The sequence below is a fragment of the Dama dama genome, chromosome 5 (genome assembly GCF_033118175.1).
Source record: "Dama dama isolate Ldn47 chromosome 5, ASM3311817v1, whole genome shotgun sequence".
Lineage (NCBI taxonomy): Eukaryota > Metazoa > Chordata > Mammalia > Artiodactyla > Cervidae > Dama > Dama dama.
In genome coordinates this window covers 106,414,211-106,426,467 of record NC_083685.1, presented here as the reverse complement: position 1 = coordinate 106,426,467, position 12,257 = coordinate 106,414,211, and the positions used below count along the sequence as shown (strand labels likewise).

The window sequence follows — 12,257 nt, the reverse complement described above, 5'->3', positions numbered from 1 at the left end:
AGCAATAGATACAGCCAAGATCTTGGTCTGTAAGTGTCAAGGGAGACCCTTTGGATCCCTCCTAATCCCTGTGGCTGGGCCTCTGCCTCCTCAGTCCCTGCCATCCCTGAAGACTGCTGCTTCGGGAGACTCTGGAATGGGGGCAGGCCAGTGGGAGCTGGTTGAGCTGACCTGGCTCCGCCCTGAGTCACACCCCATCCTGAAGAAATCGGGGGCTTGTGGCATGGACAGTCCTTGCATCCATCCTGGGATTTGCAGGTATTTGCGGATGCTCTCTTCCTCCTTTTGCCAAATGGGTTGGGATCTACTTTGTCCCATATTCTTCTTTTCTATCCAAATATTATTCCAAGGTTTAGTCCCCTCCTATCTCTTTTTATTCAGTCTTTAGTGGAGACAATGAGGCACCAGCCCCATTCTGTCCTTGGAAGGGAAGCTGCCAAGCATACCAAGAAGCTGGGATTTCCCAATAACTGCAAATGGTCATGGAGGTTAGGGATCTGGCTCCATGCCTTCAATATAAGAGATGATCAGTGTATGAAGATGGACATATAGTGGTGAGTGGGTGGATAAATATATAGAAGAGGATGAATGCACAGGTGAGTTGGGTGGGGGATGCATGTGTCAATTGGCAGGTAAATGGATGGACGGATAAGTGACCAAGTGGAATATGTGGATGGGTGAGTGGGTGGTGTTAAGATGGATGGGTGGGCAGGTATTTAGATAAATGGATATATGAGTGAATGGTTGAATGGATGGATTATTAGGTGGGTGGAGGATAGTTGGATGGATAGATGGATGGGAAAAGTAGGTGAATGGATGGATGCATGGAAGGATGGATAAATGGATAGAAGAGTGGATGGATGGATGGATAAATAGATGAATGTATGAAAAGGTAGAGATGGGAAGGTGGGTAGATATGTGTGTGTGGATTTGTGGTGAGATTTGAGAGCCTGAAGGAGCTTTTGAAAGACAGGCTATACATAGAAAATGAATTTTTCACAAGTATTTTGGTTTCGGTCAGCCCTCAATCATCTGAACTGATGAAGAGAAATTATATTTAGAAAAATCTAGAATATGCTGGTTGGTTGCAACCTGATTTATATCACACTCAGGGGTAGGTTTTGTCTCCCTGCTCTGAAGTCTGAGGGTCTGAATGCTGGTGATGTGTCCGTCTTATGCACAGGTGTGGCTCAACTTGGGAGTCTAGACCTCACGTTCCTCTCAGCCTGCCATCATCTTTCTCCCTTCCTTGCTGGGCAGGACAGCATCTCCTCCCAGATGGTTACAGACTGCAGACAGGGTGGTGTGATTCTCCTGCACTCTCTGGGGGGCTCCTTCCTTCTCTAGGGACAGTGTCTGTACTTCCTGAGGGTCTAGGGCTGTTCCTCCCTGTTTCCCTGAGGTTTAGTCAGCACTGGAGGAGACCATGACCACAGAGATTAGCCTGGCATCTGCTGTGGTGGTGTGATGCTGACACGAACTTGACAGCGCAGTTCTGCTCTAACAATGGAAGGTGGACACTGACCCGCTTTCCCAAATGAGAGGAGGCAGACGGGAGCTGTAACAAGACATGTGTTAGTCAGATGCCAGGAGGGGGTGTGCTTGGTCGGGGGATAGGTGGAGTGGATGGTGCAATCATTTCTTTTCCCCTTCCCAGGTGTCAGGCCTCTTCTTGGCTTCAAGAGGATTCTCATTTGCCTTTCTCTTGGGGAAAATCTTCCCTCTGGGACCCTGGATGGCCTGACTTCCAGAATTATAGGAGCCTCATGCATCAAGTACCTGTTGGAGGCCAGGCACTTGACATACAGCATCATGTTCAATTCTCCCAGTGTGTTTTCAAGTGAGTATTTCTCGCATTTTATAGATGAGGAAACTGAGGTCCACAGAGATTAAAGAATGTGCCTGGTGTTGCCCATTTAGGAGGCTGTAAAATCAGGATTCCTATTCATGTTAGCCTGGCTTCTCTGCTTGGGCCACTTCTTATTCTGAGCCCACCACCACCCCCTGCATCCTGCTCTAGCTGGTTAGAACCAGTTTAAGGAACAGCAGCTGGGAAGACACACCAGAGGGATGTAGGTGATGCCCCAGAGAATGAGAAGGCTTGAGACCAAGGAGACGGTCTCTAGCAAGGACATTCATGTTGTGTGTCTAAGCCATTGTACAGAGACCTGCTAGCCTCTATCTGAAATATGAGGCAGCATGAAGGATTCGGGTGAGAACACCAGAAGGATTTTCTGGCCTAGAGGGCTGTAGAACTCTGGAAAAGAGCAGAAGAGAAAGGACAGAAACATACATTCTTTGGGGAAGGTGATGCATAGTGGTTCCAGCACAGCTGATTTGCTGACCTGAGACAAGGGGGTGGCCCAGAGGTCATTTTGGGACATCCTCTTGCAGCCAAAGAGGCCAGAATGACCTGGGTGGGCATTTCCCTGAGAGATTTCCCAGTTGAAGGTGAGACCAATCATGGAGACTGGTGCTGAGATGCCATAGCTGGCACGGTTTGGAACTCACCTTAGGATCCCAAAAGTGGGGGGCCCAAAAGATGCCAGGACATACTTTTTTGGGAGATAGGGAGGGGACAGCTGCAGGAGGAAGCCTGCCCCTCCCCAGTCCAGGCAGTCCCTGAGGCCAGAAACCTGCCCTGCCCCTGGGGATGCTGAGAAGGCAGCAGGGATTTGCAGGAGCCTGAGCCCCAGGCTGGTGACCAGGTGGTCGGACCTCTGGCCAGTCCTGAGCAGATGGGTGGCAGGGAGCTGGGGGCTGGGCAGGGCGGGGGGTGGAGACTGGGAGGTCCAGGTGGGCCCGAGCAGAGGGCGGCCCCTCCTGTGTCTCCCCCCCACCCCCCCCCCTCCCTGCTGGCCTCCCTCCTTTCCCTTTGATGCTTCTCACCACAGACTTCAAACAGGCTGCCCTCTGCTCCTGCCCGCCCGCCCATAATTAGAGCCTGGCTCAGGCTGCCTCTTGCCCTCACTCCCTTCCCTGCTCTCAGTCTGGCTCCAGCTCTCTGACTTGTCTTTTTCTCTCTTCTCTCTCTCTCTTTCTCCATCTCTCTTTTCCTGGTCCTCTGGCTCTCTGTGTCTCTGATCTTCTGTCCCAGGCTGGGTCCCCAGGTTGCAGTTCCCACGGATGCATGCTCTCTCCCTTGTGTGTGTGTGTGTGTGTGTGTGTGTGTGTGTGCACGTGTGAATTGACTTGGGTCTCTAATGTGAGAGGATCTATGTACACACATTTGTATATAAACGTGGTAAGAGCAGGAGGGAGCAGACAGGTGTGAGTCTGTGCACATGTGCATGTATGCGTGGGCTGCTGTGTGATCGGCGTCCTGCCTTCTCTGTCTCCTTCTGTGTGTTCTCACTCTGACTGGAGACTTGACTTCTCTGTCTTTATTGCCATGTCGTCTCTCCATCTCTATAAGCTCTGTTTCCATCTTTCTCTTTTTCCCTTCCTTCTTTTTTTTTTTTCTTTTTCCCTTCCTTCTAATGTGATCTGCATCCCCTCCCCACACTGAAGGCTGCCCTCCTCTGCGCCTTTCCCACCCGGAACCTGGGGTTCAGGCCCTACCCACTCGCTGGTGGAAACTGCTGCCAGGGCAAGACCACAGGGCAATGAGCTAGGTCAGTTCCAGGCTGCCCACCTCCTTCCTGGTCGTGCCCTCGGCTCCCAGCACAGTCTCCAGGCCTCCTGCCTCTCCCTGGACTTATCTCAGGCCTTCCCAGGGTCTGTTTGTTCTGGGCCGGGCTGACCTCCCACCCCATGAGCCCCCTTTGCAGCCCGGTGGCAGGTAGCACCATGTCATTCTCTTTCCCGGGGGGAAGGAGATCTTGCCAGGAGCCTCTCCATGACCTAATCTGGGAAGCAGGGGATCGAAACCCCTACAAGTCCCCGCCCCTCCAAGGCACTGGGCTCAGGCTGCACCTGGGCCCCTGCCAGAGCCTACAAATCTCAGTAGCATCTGCCCTCTGGTGTAAGGGCTTTATCCCCATCAGAGAAGAGGCCCTCTCCTCCCTGTTACCCCCGGGGCACCTGGTGGCACAGACCTGGGCCCTTTTGAAGAGACTGACCTTGAGCATTGAGTGGTCTGGGTGTGGATAGACCCCCAGGGCTGAGAAAGCCCTCCCTTCATGCTATAGCTCTGGACTAGCCTTGGGGCCTCTCTGGGCCTGTTTTGCAAGGATGCCATGAGGAGGGTGATACTACGAAAGAGATGACTAACCCGGAGGTTAAACTTGATGTTTTCCAGCTGACAGTGCCCTTTCCTGGTCACGTGGGAGCCTTGTGACTCCTGACAGGGGCGTGGAATGAGGTGACCCCATCTTTTTACAGGTGAGGACACTGAGGCACAAGGATGTTCTGTGCCCTAGCCAGGGTCCCTCCAGGGGGAGGCAAGTCTGCTGGGCTAGGGCTCAGGGCCCTGTGGGAGTCCAGGCTCCAGAGAGTCGGGGGAAAAGCAGGACACATGTCCCTGGCTGGGGCCTCACTTTCCTCTGGCCTCGGTAGTTCTGGCCAGTTTTAGGTTCTGGGCAAAGATGGGCACCCGTGGGTGGATGCGAGCTCGTGAGTCAAGGGCTTCAGCAGGGATTTCGATTTGGGGCATTTCTGGGCAGGACCCAGGAGATGCCATACCTCAGGGATGCTCAGGGGATCAGGAACTCCAGAGGCTGGGGGGCACCCCCTCTGAACTGACAGCCCAAGCATGTGTGATTGCGTGTGTGTGTGTGTGTGTGTGTACGCGCATGGCCGTGAGGGAGTGTGTGATGCTGAGTGTGTGTATGAGAGTGTGTACACAAGCTTGAGCGACTGTGGGTGTGTGTGCACACGTGGTGTGCCTGGGAGCGAGGGTTTGTGACTCTATAGACAAGTTTGTGAGAGGCTGTGGCTTGTGAGTGCCTGTAATCCTGTGAGGTCATTTCAAATGTGAATGAGGGAGAGGGTTGTGTCTGTGAGTCCTGAGCATGCGTGATGTGTGTGTGGATGTGAGAATTGACTTGGGTCTCTGATGTGAAAGGATCTATGTAGTTTCTATGTACACACATTTACACATAAACGTGAGCCAGAGCAGGAGGGAGCAGACAGGTATGAGTCCAGGCGCAAGTGTGTGTGGATGCGTGTGCCGCTGTGTAAGTGGTGTGATGCCCTGGCTTTCTCCGTCTTTAAGGTCGGCACCACCTCCTCCCTGCCTCCTCTGTCGTCCCTCCGTGTCCCCTTCTTTCTCCCTTTCCTACCTAGCCACCCTTTGGGGATCAAGTGCCAGGACCACTCCCTGATTCCAAAGGCACCTGGGGACACTCTTTTGTCCCTTTGCTGACAGGAAGTTGGTCCTCAGGGGCCAGGTGGGGGTGGTTGATTCACGATGGAGGACATGGCAGCCCCTGTCTCTAGGCCTGGTTCGAGGCAGAGTGGAGAAGCGCCTCCTGGCCTCTTCTCCCCACGTACCATCCCATGGGCCAGGGTGGGATGGGGATGAGAGTGATTGTCCAGTGTCAGCGTCTGGGTCCCAGTGGTTGGAGGTCGTGGAGGCAGCTCCCAGGCCTGGACACTGGCTCCAGCTCTGCCTGAGTGTCACCAGCCCGCGCGTCTCCGAGCCTCTGCTCCTCACCTGTGAATCTGCTCCTCCTGAGTTAGCACCTGGCTGCCTGGGTCTCACCCTCTCCCCCCCTGACAACTGTGGCCTGTTTCCCCAGCTCTGCCAACTTGGCAGAGCCCCCAGTCTGAGGTTCTTGGCTGAGGAGAAGCCTGGAGGAATGAGGGAGTTTTTTCTGCCCTAGAAACTGGAGATTTGGGCTGAGGTGGGCATGTTCTCCCGGGATAGACTTGTCCTAGCACACCTCTGCAGCAGGGAGGGACCCCGGGGGTGGCCATCTGAGGGAGACACTGCTGCACTGGCTCTGGGGAGCCCCAGTCTGAGAGGGGGGCCCTCAGTTTCATGGGAGCAACAAGATGCACTGGATACCCAGAGAGCTGGGCCCACACAGTGAAATAAGGACGCGATTCCCATCCACACAGAACTATAAGATCCACAGTACTTATGGAGGGCTGACTGAAGGCAGCCACTCCATTCTTTGAATAGATGAAAGGAGAGAAAGGAAGGAAGTGTGGGCCGACAGAGGACATCAGAGTGAGAGGGACGGAGGGACAGATGGAATTGAGCTCTGAGGCCCTGGGCAGCTTCCTGAAGGCTACAGGGATGCAGGGACAGCTGCGTCTTCACCCTGAAACTCTGGATGTTTAAAGCCTCTGGCATTTATTGTCAGCATCAAGGCCTCTCCAGGACCCTGGAGCCAGGACCTTGCTAGAGTCCCTGCTTCGTTCTTTTCCTGCTTCAGTCTCCCTCTAATACTCTGAAGAGACTCTCTCCTGGAAGTCCAGAATCAAAGGTTCCCTTTCTGCCCTTGCTAGGAAAGGAAGGGGGTCCATAGCAGGGGGTGGTGGGGTCAGCCTGGGTTCCCTACCTTCTCTGGGGCCGCTCACTCCCCCTGGCCCCACTCCCTCCCTCCCTCCTGAACCCAGGAAATCTCAGGGGCAGGCATCTCTGCCCTGACCCCCCACCGTGCCTGCCAGGGGGTGACTGCCAGGGGAAAGGGCCTCCAGCTCATCCCTGCAGGGGTCTCGTCTTGCAGAGCCCAGGAGGACAGAAGCCCCTGGGGTGTCTGGAACCCACTCATTCCCAGGTAGCCTGCTTGGTCACAGCCTCAAAAGCAGGCTCAGGGAACCCCAGAGATGAGTGGGAGGGTAGAAAGCAGGTCCCAGGCCACTCCCCGCCAGAACCATCCCACCCCCTATGCGGACCTGCTCTTTGCTTGGGGTCTGGTCTCCAGAATCAGGTGGTGGGAGCTAGTCCTGGGACCTGAGGCTGGCCCTGCCACATCAGCTAAGCATCTCGGAGAGCAGGGGTTGTGTGCCCTCATCTGACAGGTTCCAGTTTCAAGGAAGAGGAGGCGTGCGAGACCAAAGATAGGCAGATCTAGAACTGAATTGTGATGGCAGATCAGCCCGTTCTCTTCTTGATAGAAGATCAAAGTTCTGGAGGGCTGAGACTGGGCTCCCCTCCCCTTTGCCAATGTTGAAAGCTCTCCTGAAAAAAAAAAAGAAAGAAAGAAAGCTCTCCTGACCCAAACCAGCTTGTATAGCAGTAGCTCCAATAGCTATATTTGCAACTGACTGATGCAACCCATCTCAGACAGGAACTCCTTTAGTTTGTGATCATTTTACAGTCTGCACATTCACACACCTGATCTCATTTTGAGCCCCTGGCAACCCTGAGATGCAGGCAGGAGTTTTGTTGTGTCTCCCATTTTGCAGGTGAGGAAACGAGGAGGAGAGTCCTGCTCATTCAGAAAGTGTGCCAGGTTTTGGGAAGTCAGGCCCTCTCTTTCCCACTCTCTCATTACTTACCACGTTTGGGAAATAATTTGGTTCAGTCCTTGGAGCCAGGGAAGCCTTGGATCCCTTGTGGGTGGGCTGTGTATCTGGTTTAGGCCAGGGTGACAAGGCCAGGGGAGGTGGATGGGCTCACCCCCGCTGAGTGCAGACCCCTCCCATCCCAACACAGCTGTTAGCCCCTCAGAGCTGGGGCCACAGCAGTCTCAGAACTCAGGACCCCTTCTGGGGAAGTTGTGTGTGCTAGCTGCCCACTCTCCTCCAGGAACAGGGCCTTGTAGCCCCAGCCAGCATTCTGTGGGCTGCATCCTGGCTCTGGTCTTGCAGGGCTGGTGGGAGGCATGGGGTCCAGGCCTGGGCCCAGACTGGGTAGGCTGTTCCTCCTTGGGATTCGGTGCCTTCTTACCCTCGGAAAGGAATGCCAGAGTGGGTCCCTCCCCGACTGGCGGTGACCAGCCAGGCCACTGCAGAGCACCGGCTTTCTCTGGGTGATGTCCCTCTCTTTACCCCGGCCCCTGGCAAGAGACCCCTCCCCTTCACGCCCACCCAAGAGTCCAGCCACGTCAGCTCCCTCCCTCAGAACTCTCCGTCTTCCTCCTTCCTTCCTACTCTGGACGGAGCTCCTACCAGTGCCAGGCACCTAGTGGGTACATCATCCAGGTGGTCTCATTAACTCTGTCTGAGAAGAGATATCAGTAGCTCTCATTTTAGGGTTGAGGAGCTGAGGCCATAGAAGGTAGAGTGACTTGCCCAAGATCACACAGTTAGGGTGCTGGCAGAGATGGGATTCAGTTCTTCAAGCTCCACAGAGAGTGGAGGTGGAAGAAATGCTGCAGAGTGAGCTTGGAGCTTCAGAAGGGCTTGGACTACCTCTGTGGGGATCCCCAGCTTGATTTTGTGGGTGCAGGGCTTTTAAATAGGAAAGTTTCACAGAAGAGCAGAGACCCAGGCTTCCTGGGTCCAAATCCTGCTCTGAAACCTAGATGTGTGACTTTGGGCAAGTTACTTAACCTCTCTGTGCCGAGTTTTTCTCACTAGTACAAAGGAATTGGTAATAGTGCCTGTCTCGGAGGCTTGCTAGGAGGGTCGAGAGTCCCTGAACCTAAGGTTTTTTTGAGCAGAGAGCAGTGCAGGCTGCATGTTATGCACCGTGTGTTTGCATTAAAACAGGTAGCTCTTAGCTGGACCCCTTCCTTCTCCCTTTCTCACCACCTCGCCCTCCTCCCACCCATCATCCTCTCTGAGAACTGAGAGATGCTGCCCTGAGCAAAGAACTGAGCCCCTGACCTGCCATGGATACAGGCCACCGTGTGCCCTACCCATCTTTGCTATGGCTGCTAGGCGCCTGGTGGACAGAAGGTATGTGTACGTGACTCAGTTTGGGGAAGGGGAGCAACATGGAAGAGTCTGAAAGAGCCTCCCCAGTGACTGGGGGTGGCTGCCAGGGTATAGAAGGGGCTGCCTCCTTGTTCTGGCTGTGGGATGAGAGAGGGGCTTCAGGTGCTGGGTGAGGAGGACCTGGGGCTGGCTTCCAGCAGGAGGACAGGGGTAGCTGGGCTGAGAAGGAATGAAGTGGGGGTGAGGGAGAGGTGGGGCTGGGGTGGGAGATGGGGCAATGGAATAATGGGGGTGGCAGGGATCCGACTGAAACCCGCCCTGGAGCAAGGGGTTGAGGACAGGCCTGGAGGAGGAGGAGGCTTGGCGGAAGTGTCGGCCTGGTGTGTCCCCTGATTTCTGTTTGCGCCTCCAGAGGCTGGGGCATTCTCCCCAGAGCCTGACAGCTCCCTGGCAAGTCCTCTCTCATCTCTCAGGGGCACACCCCGCCCACCCCCAGCCGAAGCCAGGAATGGGGCTGTGGGCAAGGGGTTGGTCGTATGGGTGACACTGGCTGGAGAAGTGTCCCTGAGAGGCACCTGGCCTTTTCTGATGGTGGGCAGGGGCCACTGGGGTCAAGGGGTTTGGACACAACCTCAGCTGCAGAAAAAGTGTGCTCTCCTCAGTGGGAATCAATAGAAGAACACCTTTAGTTCAGTTCAGTAGCTTAGTAATGTCTGAGTCTTTGTGATTCCATGGATTGCAGCATGCCAGGCTTCCCTGTCCCTCACCAATTCCCGAGGCTTGCTCAAACTCATGTCCATTGAGCTGGTGATGCCATCCAACCATCTCATCCTCTGTTGTCCCCTTCTCCTGCCTTCAATCTTTCCCAGCATCAGGGTCTTTTCCAATGAGTCAGTTCTTAGCATTAGGTAGCCAAAGTATTGGAGCTTCAGCTTCAGCATCCATCCTTCCAATGTATATTCAGGATTGATTTCCTTTAGGATTGATTGCTTTGATCTCCTTGCAGTCCAAGGGACCCTTGTGCAAGTCTTCTCCAACACCACAGTTCAAAAGCATCAATTCTTCAGTGCTCAGCTTTCTTTATGGTCCAATTCTCACAACCATACATGACTACTGATAAAACCATAGCTTTGACTATACGGACCTTTTTTGGCAAAGTAATGTCTCTGCTTTTTAATATGCTATCTAAGTTTGTCATAGCTTTTCTTCCAAGGAGCAAGTGTCTTTTAATTTTATGGCTGCAGTCACCATAAGCAGTGATTTTGGAGCCCAAGAAACTAAAGTCTGTCACCGTATCCATTGTTTCCCCATCTATTTGCCATGAAGTGATGGGACCAGATGCCATGATCTTTGTTTTCTGAATGTTGAGTTTAAAGTCAGCTTTTCATTCTCTTTCACCTTCATCAAGAGGCTCTTCAGTCCCTCTTTGCTTTCTGTCATGAGGGTGGTGTCATCTGCATGTCTGAGGTTATTGATATTTTCCCCTGCAATCTTGATTCCAGCTTGTGCTTCATCCAGCCTGGCATTTCACATGATGTACTCTGCATGTAAGTTAAATAAGCAAGGTGACAATATACAGCCTTGATGTACTCCTTTCTCAATTTGGAACCAGTCCATTGTTCCATGTCCGGTTCTAACTGCTGCTTCTTGACCTGCATACAGATTTCTCAGAAGGCAGGTAAGGTGGTCTGGTATTCCCATCTCTAAGAATTTTCCAGTTTGTTGTGATCCATACAGTCAAAGGCTTTAGCATAGTCACTGAAACAGAAGTAGATGTTTTTATAGAATTCCCTTGCTTTTTCTATGATCCAACGGATGTTGGCAATTTGATCTCTGGTTCCTCTGCCTTTTTTAAGTGCAGCCTGAACATCTGGAAGTTCTTGGTTCACGTACTGCTGAAGCCTAGCTTAGAGAATTTTAAGCATTACTTTGCTAGTGTGTGAGATGAGTGAAATTGTGTGGTACTTTGAATGTTCTTTGACATTGCCTTTCTTTGGGATTGAAATGAAAACTGACTTTTTCTAGTCCTGTGGCAACTGTTGAGTTTTCCAAATTTACTGGCATATTGACTGTAGCACTTTCACAGCATCATCTTTTAGGATTTGAAATAGCTCAGCTGGAATTCCATCATCTCCACTAGCTTTGTTCATAGTGATGCTTCCTAAGGCCCACTTGACCTCACACTCCAGGATGTCTGGCTCCAGGTGAGTGATCACACCACTATGGCTATCTGGGTCATTAAGATCTTTTTTGTATAGTTCTTCTGTGTATTCTTGCCACCTCTTCTTAATATCTTCTGCTTCTGTTAGATCCGTATTGTTTCTGTCCTTTATTGTGCCCATATTTGTGTGAAATGTTTCCTTGGTATCTCTAATTTTCTTGAAGAGATGTCTAGTCTTTCCCATTTTATTGTTTTCCTTTATTTCTTTGCATTGATCACTGAGGAAGGCCTTCTTATGGCTCCTTGCTATTCTCTGAAACTCTGCATTCAGATGGGGTATATCTTTCCTTTTCTCCTTTGCTTTTAGCTTCTCTTCTTTTCTCATCTATTTGTAAGGCCTCCTCAGACAACTGTTTTGCTTTTTTGCATTTCTTTTTCTTGGGAATGGTTTTGATCACCACTTCCTGTACAATGTTACGAACCTCCGTCCATAGTTCTTCAGACATTCTATCAGATCTAATCCCTTGAATCTATTTGTCACTTCTACTGTATAATCGTAAAGGATTTGATTTAGATCATACCTGAATGGTCTAGTGGTTTTCCATATTTTCTTCAATTTAAGTCTGAATTTTGCAATAAGGAATTCATGATCTGAGCCACAGTCAGCTCCTGGTCTTGCTTTTGCTGACTGTATAGAGCTTCTCCATCTTCAGGGGCAAAGAATATAATCAATCTGATTTTGATATTGACCATCTGGTGATGTCCATGTGTAGAGTCATCTCTTGTGTTGTTGGAAGAGGGTGTTTGCTATGACCAGTGCATTCTCTTGGCAAAACTCTGTAAGCCTTTACCCTGCTTCACTTTGTACTCCAAGGCCAAATTTGCTTGTTACTCCAGGTATCTCCTGACTTCTTACTTTTGCATTCCAGTCCCTGATGATGAAAAGGACATCTTTTTTGGTGTTAGTTCTAAAATATCTTGTAGGTCATCATAGAACAGTTCAACTTCAGCTTCTTTGGCATTAGTGGTTGGGGCATAGACTTGGATTACTGTGATACTGAATGGTTTGTCTTGGAAACAAACAGAGATCAATCTGTTGTTTTTGAGATTACACCTAGGTACTGAATTTTGGACTCTTGTTGACTATGAGGACTACTCCATTTCTTGTAAGGGATTCTTGCCCACTGTAGTAGATATAATAGCCATCTGAATTAAATTCACCCATTCCGGCCCATTTTAGTTCACTGATTCCTAAAGTGTTGATGTTCACTCTTGTCATGTCCGGTTTGACCACTTCCAATTTACCTTGATTCATAGACCTAACATTCCAGGTTCCTATGCAATCCTATGCAATATTGTTCTTTATAGTAATGGACTTTAC

The 12,257-nt window shown here is 51.4% G+C and overlaps 1 long non-coding RNA gene across 1 annotated transcript in view; it reads left to right on the top strand.

The window, feature by feature from the left end:
* Positions 1-1,663: 1,663 nt before the first annotated feature.
* LOC133056021 (uncharacterized) overlaps positions 1,664-12,257 on the top strand; it is a 49,083-nt gene continuing 38,489 nt past the window's right edge. Inside the window, exons 1-2 of the long non-coding RNA XR_009692727.1 lie at positions 1,664-1,840; positions 4,241-4,323. This is a non-coding gene — a long non-coding RNA (uncharacterized LOC133056021). The remainder of the gene's footprint in view (positions 1,841-4,240; positions 4,324-12,257) is intronic.